A 10934-nucleotide genomic window follows, 5' to 3' on the forward strand; every position below is an offset into this window, starting at 1 on the left:
AAGGTCTGAGGCACCTGACCTGAGCTTTGGGTGTTAGAACTCGAGGCGGGGGAAGGATTCGATTGAGCACAGGAGGGAAAAAGAAAAAGCCTTGTCCCTTTATAAAGGGGATGAATATCAGGCATCCTCCTCGTGGCCGTTCGAGACTTACCTAAGATCTAGGAGTCATACCAATAGGCACGGTTGGATTACCCACGTTGGTATTGATGAGAATCCCGTGATAAGGGGAACACGATCTCTGCTTTGACAAGGCGTGTCAAGAAACTGCCTCGCGTTATGTGCGGGGCTGTTTAGAGAAAAACGGTTCTAATAATTACCGGGCCGTGGCGTGATGTCATGCTGCCAAAACACGTCAGTAGATTAGATTTGTGGAAATATTATTCTCTCTACGGTGGTATGTGGAACTTATTTCGCAGGGTCGGACACTATCCTTGTATTAAAGGTCTTCCGTGGTGTATTCGGAGGAGGAACCCGCCTTGCAATGCTGAAGACAACACTGCACGCCAGACTCATCGTCATTGAAGCCTGATTCAGGGGCTATTGAGGGAATCCTGGATTAGGGGGTCTCCGGACAGCCGGACTATATCCTTTGGCCGGACTGTTGGACTATGAAGATACAAGATTGAAGACTTCGTCCCGTGTCCGGGTGGGACTCTACTTGGCGTGGAAGGCAAGCTAGGCAATACGGATATGTATATCTCCTCCTTTGTAACCGACCTTGGGTAACCCTAGGCCTCTCTGATGTCTATATAAACCGGAGGGTTTTAGTCCGTAGGACAACATACAATCATACCATAGGCTAGCTTCTAGGGTTTAGCCTCTCTGATCTCGTGGTAGATCTACTCTTGTAATACTCATATCATCAAGAACAATCAAGCAGGACGTAGGGTATTACCTCCATTGAGAGGGCCCGAACCTGGGTAAAACATCGTGTCCCCTGCCTCGTGTTACCATCCACCTTAGACGCACAGTTCGGGTCCCCCTACCCAAGATCCGCCGGTATTTACACCGACAAAGACGATCAGTGATCCTGTCGCCCCATCTCGCGGACTTACGACAATGGTCAGACCCATTCCTCTCCTGGGGCAGTTTGCCTACCCGGTCATGCTGCATAGTTATCTCGCAGGTACCCTCACGGTCAACCCGACTTTAGTAACTCTCGCGGATACCCCTCGGGATAGACCCAACTTCAACAAGGGACTGAGGTAAAGTCAATGTATCCGTGTGTTCATAACATCAAGGGGGAAATCAGAGGAATCACCCTCCATGGATTCCCACTCGATGTAACTGTCAACGTGAACTTGGAGGAATCACCCTCGAAGGGTTCACACTTGAGGTGTTGCACAACAAAGTCATCATCGGGAGTGGTGAATGCGGAATCACCATTAGTAATCCACGACCGACTAGCTATGCTAGAGAGGTATCATTAGGAGTGAGGTAGGAGGTATCACGCTTGGCACTCGGTAGTAGCTCTGCAGAGTCATACAACTAAGGAGGGTGCGTGATGTGTCAGTCTCTGCACATCGATCCCGTTGATTGAGTAATCCAGAAGCAAATAAAGCATGGCAACACGGACAAGGGTGTGGGGCCACTAATGGATCACTAACCAGCCTATACTAAGCATATAGGATAACATGTAAAGTATCAACATTAGGTTACGAAATCAGGCTATGCATTAGAATAGGAGCTATCGAAAAATAGTAGCAACAATCTAATGCAAGCATGAGAGAGAAAGAATGGGCGATATAGGAATGATTAAGGGGTTTTTTCTTGCCTAGAAGCTCTGCTGAAAGGGGCTGGTTGTCAGGAGTGTAGTCGAACTTGGGTGCAGCATCGGTCTCGGGGTCTACTAGAAAGAAGAGGAGGAATAAATAGTCAATACAAAGAAAACAAATGTATCACGATGCAACATGGCGAAATGTTGTTCTAGGGGTGACATAATGTGGTGCTACGCAATATAGACGAAGCGGGAAAATATCTGTGGATATTTCCCCGGCTTTAGGCAGTTATCGGACAGACGAACCGGAGGGGAAGGTTCCATATTTGTTGTGTTGGAGGCATGTGATAGGCATGTGGATAGTATATTTGGATTCTTCTTATTTTTTTGATAATTATATATATATATATAATATTTTCATCCGAGCTAAGGTTTATTTTCTATTAATTTTCTAAGTTTTAATCATTTTATGAGATTACTGGATTTTACTAATCCAAATTATCCAGAACACTAAATACGTTTTATACCCACTACGGCTACCCATAGTGGATGACAGGTGGGCCACCGCCTAGTCAGCAGTCCAGTCGGCATTCAAATGGGTTGACTACTGACCTAGTCAAACTGACAGGTGGGGCCCCACTATGAGTGACCCAGTTAATAAGACAGGGTTTATCTAGTTGATTAATTAGGTTAAATAGGGGCGGGCCCCATAGTCATTGACACAATTGGCTAATTAACATTATTAACCATAAACTAAATCATAGCCCTAATTAAACAGGGCCCGGCCCCACTTGGTAGTGGCTCAGGCGGCCACACATACACACACACACACCGCACGCACACGGCATGCACACGGTGCCATCGGCCACCAGCATGGGCGGCGGGAAGTAGCGGCCGGAGGCCGGCGCCGCCGACCAAAGGTGGACGCGGCCTGTTGCGGGCGGGCACGAGGAACGACGTGCATCGGCGGGCGCAACAACAGCAGTGAGCAGCAGAGGGCGGCACCAGCGGCTCACCGAGGCGAGCGAGTGCGACCGCGGCGGGGCGCACGACAGAAGTGGCACGTGGCGGGGGCGGCCAACGAGCAGAGCGCGATGCGTGGGAGCTGGCAGGGAGCCCAAGGAGCGAGATGGGAGTGGTGAGTGTGCATTCACCGCGAGTGCGGGCGCGGCGACCATAAGTGAGTGTGCGCGGGAATGGAACACCGGACGAGCTCGGGGGCGGCGGCTTCGGCATGGATTCTAAGTGGAAAGACGGCGGAACAGGCGCGGCTCATCGGGAGGAGTTCGGTGGCGAGCTCGGGGGGACCAGAGCACGGAGAGGGGAGGCGACCGGACGACGTCGACTGAAGCGGGGGGACACGCCTGCTCCGGTGATGGCGTGGTTTCGGGCTTACGGAGCAGGGCGGGGAAGGCAATCGACGGCGCGGCGGAGCTCCCTGACAGGGACTCAGGCAACGGGAACGTCAGTGGGCGTGAGGACCACGAGGGTCATGCCGTCCGCGGCTTGGTGACGCGGGCAGAGAAGGAACGACGCGTGGAGGAGGGGGCGAGCTAGGGTTCCGGGGGGGGGGTTGTCGGCGTTCTGGGAACGGTGGTCCCCAGACTTGCCTGCCTACAGCGTGGCTCAAAAGGGGGCCCAGCACGGCCCATCTTCATCAACACAGACCCAAGACCCTCGCGAGGGGCCAAGCTTCGCGGGCGGACGACACGGAGCTTCCTCAGACACGGCCTCATCAGGCTGGCTCGCGAGGAGGTGGAGAGATCAAGGCGGGGTACCTCACGAGGTGCCCGTGACGCAAGCCATGACGACCAAGGGTGCCAGGCGGGCGCCAGCCCATGCAGTGTCCTCCTTTCCTCTTTGGTGCAAAGGGAGCAAGCGCAGGCGAGAGCATCAAGCAAAGGCACCCGTTTCGGTGCAATGAGACCAAGACTAGTCCAATGACAGGGAGGAAGTCAATGTGGAGCCCAAGCCAGCGTCACCACCAGAGCCTTTGGCAGGCGAGGACCAACTTTAGTCAGGATAAGTGTACCAGATGTTCCCCTTCAAAATGGCCAATTGTTGGCGCCCTTCCCGCTCAATATTTGGGAAGAGGCCCAGGGCCTTTGCCTATAAATAGGACTAGCCACCCCCAGGGTAGGGGGACAATCAAGAAGGGAGAATCTAGAAGCCAATAGAGAAACAAGCTAGGATCGAAATCGGAGAGAGAATCGAGAAGAGAGAGAGAGAGAAGGGTGACTGAACTCCTCCTAGCAGTTCATCCCCTCAGCCAAGAACAGACCCTCGCGAGGCTGTTCTTCCTTGTATTGCTCATCATCATCAGCCCAAGAGGCAATCCACCACACCACACATTGGAGTAGGGTATTACACCACAACGGTGGCCTGAACCAGTATAAACCCTGTGTCTCTTGTGCTGTTCTTTCCATAGCTTAGATCTTAGCGAGGCGGAGGGGTGCAGGTAGGTAGAAGGCGAAATCTCCGTGTGAACCCCAGGGTTCAAACCTCAAGGGTCTGCTGGAACCCGAAATCCGACATTTCGCGCGCCAGGTAGGGGTGCGCCGGAATTTGTCTTCCACCACCCCGTTCTCCTCCGACCATCGCGTCCATGTCTGACGCTCGTTGGGCCCGCGCCGAGCGCCGGCCCGCTCTCGCTTCCCGCATCGCCCAAACGGCTCCTGTCGGCGGGCGTCCTCGCCGTTCCCCGTCACCTGCCGTCAACGCCGCCACCGGCCTGGCGGGGAACGAGCAGTGAGCGTCGTCTCAGCATCCGTCAGTGCGGCAAGACGGCCGCACCGCTACTCCCTCGCTCACCCCAGCTGGTTCTTCGTCCCGCGCGCTCCGCACACCCATGGAGGCTCGAGCTGCGCTCATCGCGGCAAAAGAGCTCCTGCGCCATCCGTTCCGCTGCACCGCACCCCGCCCCGCGCGGGCGACAAAGCTCCGGGGGCGCCCCAGCCGCCTCCTCCTCAAGAAGGCGCCGTGGCTCCAAGGTGCATGGCCCCTGGGCGGAACCCGCTCTGTCAGGTGCTAGCGCGGAAAGAGCAGAGCTGCCAAGAAGTCCCTCGCCCGCAAGAAGCTGCCCGGGCGCTCCCTGCTCCAGCACGTCGCGACCATGCTCCTGCTCCCACACGTCAAGACCCCGCGCTGCTCCCAGCTGCAGCGCGTGGGAACATGCAAGACCAAGCTCTCCGTCACCCAAGGCCTCCAGTGGCCACAGCAGGCTGCCGTGCCTTCACCACCGAGCTACGCAGCGTCGCGTGGCCCGGCAAGTTCAAGCCAGACCTGCCTACTCGTTACGACGGCACGGCCGACCCTGCGGAGTTCCTCCAGCTCTATGAGCTGGGCATCGAAGCTGCCAACGGAGACAAGAAGGTCATGGTGAACTAGTTTCCCATGGCGCTCAAGGACGGGGCCCGCACCTAGCTCCTGAACCTGGCTCCAGGCACGATCTCCTCCTAGGACGAGATGCGCACCCGCTTCATCGCCAACTTCCAAGGTACTCGCGACCGGCCACCCGCTGTGAGCGACATGCGCCGCATCAAGAAACAACCCGGAGAGACCCTGCAGAAGTACATCCAGCGCTTCAACAACGCACGCCTCAAGATTCCCAAGGTGACCGAGGAGGCCATCATCTCAGCCTTCTCCGACGGCGTGCGCGACGTCAAGATGAAGGAGGAGCTGGTGATGCATGAAGACCTGTGCACTTCCTTGGAGCTGTTCAACTTGGCAACCAAGTGCGCCAGGGCTGAGGAAGGGCGTCTCTCCCTCCTCGAGCTGCCTGCCGCAGACCCAGAAGAGAAGAAGCCCAAGGCCAAGGATGTGAAGCGCAAGGGGGCTGCCGTGCTCGCGGCAGAACCAGACACCAAGCGGGGCAGAGATCAGCCCGAATCTTCCAAGGGCAGTCGGTACTGTGTGTACCACGACCTCCACACCCACAACACCAACGAATGTCAAGAGCTCCGAGCCGTGCAAGAAGGAAGGATCGGCCGTCGTCCCGACCGCGGTGACCGGGGCTACGGTCGAGGAGGAGGAAGGAACGCAGGATGCTGGGAAGACCGCTGCCCGCGCCAAGGGTGGCGCGATCGACCTTGCGAGGATCGCTGGCAAGACGCGCCTCGCGAGGGAGACTGGAGGGATCAACCTCGCGAGGATCGCTGGCAAGACCCAGCTCGTGAGGGAGACTGGAGGGATCAGCCTCGCGAGGATCGCCCGCAAGGCAACGCAGGCCTCCCTCCGCAGCCAAGGAGAAACGAGGACCGCCATCAGGACGAGGGGGCTGGGGGCTTCCAGGAGCCGCGCGCGATCGCCTACATCCTGGGCGGGGCTCAAGCCCCAGCCTCTCAACGCATCTTCAAGCAGTTCGCCCGCGAAGCGAATGCAGTCCTCCCCAAGCTCGAAGCCACGCGCCCTCTCAGGTGGTTGGCGTGCGCCATCACGTTCAGCTCAGCAGATCAGCTCAAGTGTGCGGCCATAGCCAGAGTCCTCCCGATGCTTTGTTCCCCAATCATCAGCAACGTGGTGGTCACCAGGACCCTCATCGATGGCGGGGCAGGGCTCAACGTCCTGACCGTGGAAACATTCAACAATCTCCAAGTGCCCTACAGCCAGCTTCAGCCAACCAAGCTTTTCTCCGGATTCACCGATGGCTCCACGGTCCCGATGGGGCAGGACCGCCTCCCTGTCACCTTCGGGGCACGCGACAACTACCGCACCGAGCTCATCGACTTCGACGTCGCTCACATTCGCCTGCCGTACAACGCCATCCTTGGGTACCCAGCGCTGGCCAAGTTCATGACTGTAACTCACCATGGCTACAACGTCCTTAAGATGCCAGGAAGTGGCAGAGTCATCACGGTGCCCTGTGAAGAGAAGGACGCGCTGTGTTCCCTGGAACGAGCCTTTCAGGCCGCATCACTGGAAGACCCGGATCGCGGAAGCAGGAGGCTTCCCGAGGCCGCCCCCAAGAAGAAGAAGACATCGTCTGGCCTGGCCCCTCCGGAGGCAGGCCCCTCAGGGCCCGCGCCTACCCAGGGGGAACCTCCTTCCATCGCATAGGAAAGCGCGCCTGGTGCCCTCCTCAGGCAGGGCTCGGGGGCTCTCCCCTGGAGGGCCACCGACCTGGCTAAGGTCCCGAGGGAGGCGCTTGGGCACCACATGGAGGCGTGTTTCGAAGCACGTTTCCCTCAAGAAGGAGTAAGGCAAGGAGGGCCAGACCCTCAGGAGTTCGTCAGCAAGGCCATTCAGGAGCTACAGGAGTCAAGAGTCATGAAAGGCGGCCGCCGCCTACCAGCTGTGGCTCCCCATCCAGGCGAGGATGGTGGGCTGCGCGTCTGCATCGACATACCAGGGCTCAATCGAGTCACCTCTCTGGAGCGCCTCTGGCCCTCGCGAGTGGGGCGCTATGAAGGTCCACCCCACAGCTACGTTCGCATGCCTTATGGCTTGCCGAACACGGCTGCCGCGTACCAGCACCTCATGAGGGGCATCATGGAGGCTCAAGAGGCCAGGCATTCCGTAGCCCTGGTGGAGATGGAGATGGTCCGCGAGGAGCCACCAGTGCCCCCGGAGCCTCCCGAGGCCCCTGGGCCTGGGGGCTCGTGAGGATCGGCTTCCGCAGCCCACCGAGTCTGCTACACCAACACTCCTTCGTTCTCAACATCATCAGGTGACATCTTTCAAGTTTCATTTCCAGCTGGGAGCGCCCCCAGGGCTGCATTATTCCCAGGCCGCGTGGGTCTGTCCCTGCGGCATGTATCCCTTTTATTTCATGTTGTTAGCTTACTTTGTTGGGGGCGCCCCTCGGGCTGCATCATCCCCAAGTCGCTCGGGCCAGACCCAGCGGTATGTATCCCTTTTGCGTTTATTTCCGGCTATGCGTTCGACCCACCATGCTTGACTATTTGATGCCGGTCCACGGCACCTCTTCTTCTCCATGCCGACCACTTGCACGTTAAAGGGGGGGTACCTGAGCATCGCGACTCAGGGCTCTTACTGGCTCTCCAGCCCTCACCCTCTGGCCTTGTCCACGGCATCGCGACCTGGCATACCAGCGACGGCTGAGACCAGCTCGAGGGCCGGGACCCGAGGACGTAGAGTGCCGACATCTAACCAAATTTGCAGGTACACATCACAAGATAAGGCCCAGTGCCAGGCGCAACCCGCCTAGAGGTAGGGCCCCATGAGTCCCGCGCTGGCTCACGGGTGCCCAGATACACCTCGCCAGGCCCTACCGTGCCAGCCACGTGTCAGGGCGGGGCTGTACACGCCCCGGGGGCTCCTCCCGGAGGGGAGCCCCCTCCCACGTACCAGTGGAAGCACCATGCTCCGCGCTGGCTGACGACACTTCCGAGGAGCGGCTATGCCCGTACACATACGGAAGCGCTAAGAGCAAGACCAAGCATGGAGATGATGGCATGCGTAAGGGGAATAAAAACAGAGTTACAAGTGATGATTTCAGGACTTTGAAGCCACCATAATGAGTGCATGAAGCCTTGGACGAAATATACAAGATGCCACTTCATAAATTTCTTCCAGAGGCTATTCTAGGTGCCGCGTCACCTTATTATTGTGCCAAGCCCATGTATTTTCGAAATACTTAAGTATAGGTTGTTTTTAGAGTCCGTATGTGTGGGGAAACAAGTGTTAGGGTTGGTTTCGGACCCCTCCTCCAAGGGCCACGAAATTCCCCCCTCTTCTTCCATATATACAACCCTTAGGTCGTCGTTTAGACTTTGGGTTTTGTTTAGATTAAAAGTTCACCATAGCTGCAACTTCGCATACTTCGTTTGTGTTCAACGACCAGACAGAGACATCATAGAACCACACATTCATCAATAAATTTTTCATCTTATATTGGCAATATCCAATTGCAATCTTAGTTTCTTGCATGTTCTTCCTTTGCTTGCAGGAAATAGACCTTCGTGGTTAGGTTGATCGTGCTCCGGCATGGTCAATAACTTCTCGGAGTTGGTTTAGCGATTGCTAAGGCGCGACGTCTTCGCACGTTCGTAGTCGGATCGTCAAAGTCTACTCCTCCGAAACGATAATCTAACATCTCATCAAAAGATGGGACACCTTTGGCTCTATCAGAGTGTGAAAGGGGTTTAGAGCAACGAGAATAAGTATTGCGTCTGATACCAGAATAGATCATTTCTAGGAAGGTGGCTCATGAATTACCTACAAAGCCAAGTGCATGGAAAAACTTTGGAAACAGGGATGCATAGGAGAGTTAGGTTTTGATCTTGTGGAACTATGGTGAGTGTGGATTAAGAGTCGGGAGGATGGTGACATCTTGCACGACCACGACAGCAAGGCATGCCATAAGAAATTTTGTCAGCTATGTTAGCAACCATGTCGGTACCAAGGGCAAGGGATGAAGAAAACTATTTTCCTGCTCGCAATGCGAGGCGAACCAATAGGCAAAATTCTCATCCACTGGTGGCTAGAGGAATGTCATCAACAATAGTAACATGGTCTTGCTGACAGAGTTGTACAACCGAGGTGTTGACATAAGTAGGGAATTATCACTGCCCAAATGTGTATACACGAGTATTAGGTGTATATCCTTCCTAAGAGCAAGCAAAGCGGGATAATCACGGCAGAACTCCAAGTATGTAACCATTTAGACAAAGGGGCAAGGAATTTATGATGTTTGCCCATACAACGGTGTTTGGATAATTGATCAAGAAATTTTTTAGCATTGTGCTTCCAATGTTCTTGTTGATGATCGGAGTACCACAAACATGCTTGGGCATAGCATTAACATGGTCATCAGGTAAAGGTCAGACTTTGGATACACAAAGGATCCATCAGGAACAACTTATAAAATAAGTCATACAATTTCCTCATGGAGGAATGGCTAATTTTGCTGAACAAGATACTATAACAATAGGTCCTCCAGTCAGGTGTGCTAGGCATGGCATCATCTTACCGGGTTACATAAAGACCAATGTTATAATTCTTGGAAAATTTTCCAACCATCGTATCTGCCCAAGATTCTGATATGAATGATTGGGATGATACCGGAGGAAGCGAAACAAAACTTTCTCATATTCACGACAGCAAAAATGGACGTGAACTTAGATAAAAACTCTTCTTTTATCGAACATATACTTCATGCTCATCATGAAGCACATAGAAGATGATGGCATGGATAATGCGCTCAGCACCGATTCAATGAGATTTCCTTAAAGATGGGTTCCCAAAATTATATGTACAAGGAGATAACATTTGTCAGATCACCCAATGAAGTGTTAGGATTCTTTTCAATAAAATCCTATGAAATGATATAATGATGTATGCTCGAGAAAAACATCCAGAATTAAACATGGCGATCAATGTTAGAATGGCGATTCAATAACCAATAGCCTAATCAATGATACAACGCTTATGTTTGTTGCGACATGACCTGCTATTGCCGTCCTTGGTATCCGGGGTACCATGCTTCTTTGATATGTTATTACTGCGAGCCAGCCAGCTGTCTTCTCTCGCACAAAAGCGGGTCATGAGCGTCGTGAGAGCTGCCATAGATTTCGGCTTTTCCTGACCAAGGTGCCGGGCTAGCCACTCGTCTCAGATGTTGTGTTTGAAAGCCGCTAAGGCCTCCGCACCCGGACAGTCGACGATCTGATTTTTCTTTGTAAGGAACCGAGTCCAGAATTGCCTGGCCGACTCTTCTGGCTGCTGAATTATGTGGCTCAAGTCATCGGTGTCTGGTGGTCGCACATAAGTGCCCTGAAAGTTGTCGAGAAATGCGGCTTCCAGATCTTCCCAACAGCTAATGGAGTCCGCTGGCAAGCTGTTAAGCCAATGCCGCGCTGGTCCTTTGAGCTTTAGTGGGAGGTATTTGATGGCGTGCAAGTCATCACCGCGGGCCATGTGGATGTGGAGGAGGAAATCCTCGATCCATACTGTGGGATCTGTTGTGCCGTCGTATGATTCAATATTTACAGGTTTGAAACCTTCTGGGAATTGATGTTCCATTACTTCGTCTGTGAAGCATAAGGGGTGTGCGGCGCCTCTGTATTGGGCTATATCGCGACGCAGCTCGAATAGGTCTCGCCCGCTGTGTTCAGCCCTACCGGATTTGCTTTTACTGTATCCGGCGTGACGTTTATCATCTCTCAGAGTGGTGCGCCCTCGTGATCCATAGATCGATGTTGCATGCTTTGCTTTGTCCCCCAATATGTCTCGCAGGTCTGGCGTATCTCCCCATGCC

The sequence above is a fragment of the Triticum urartu genome, chromosome 3, assembly GCF_003073215.2.
Source record: "Triticum urartu cultivar G1812 chromosome 3, Tu2.1, whole genome shotgun sequence".
Lineage (NCBI taxonomy): Eukaryota > Viridiplantae > Streptophyta > Magnoliopsida > Poales > Poaceae > Triticum > Triticum urartu.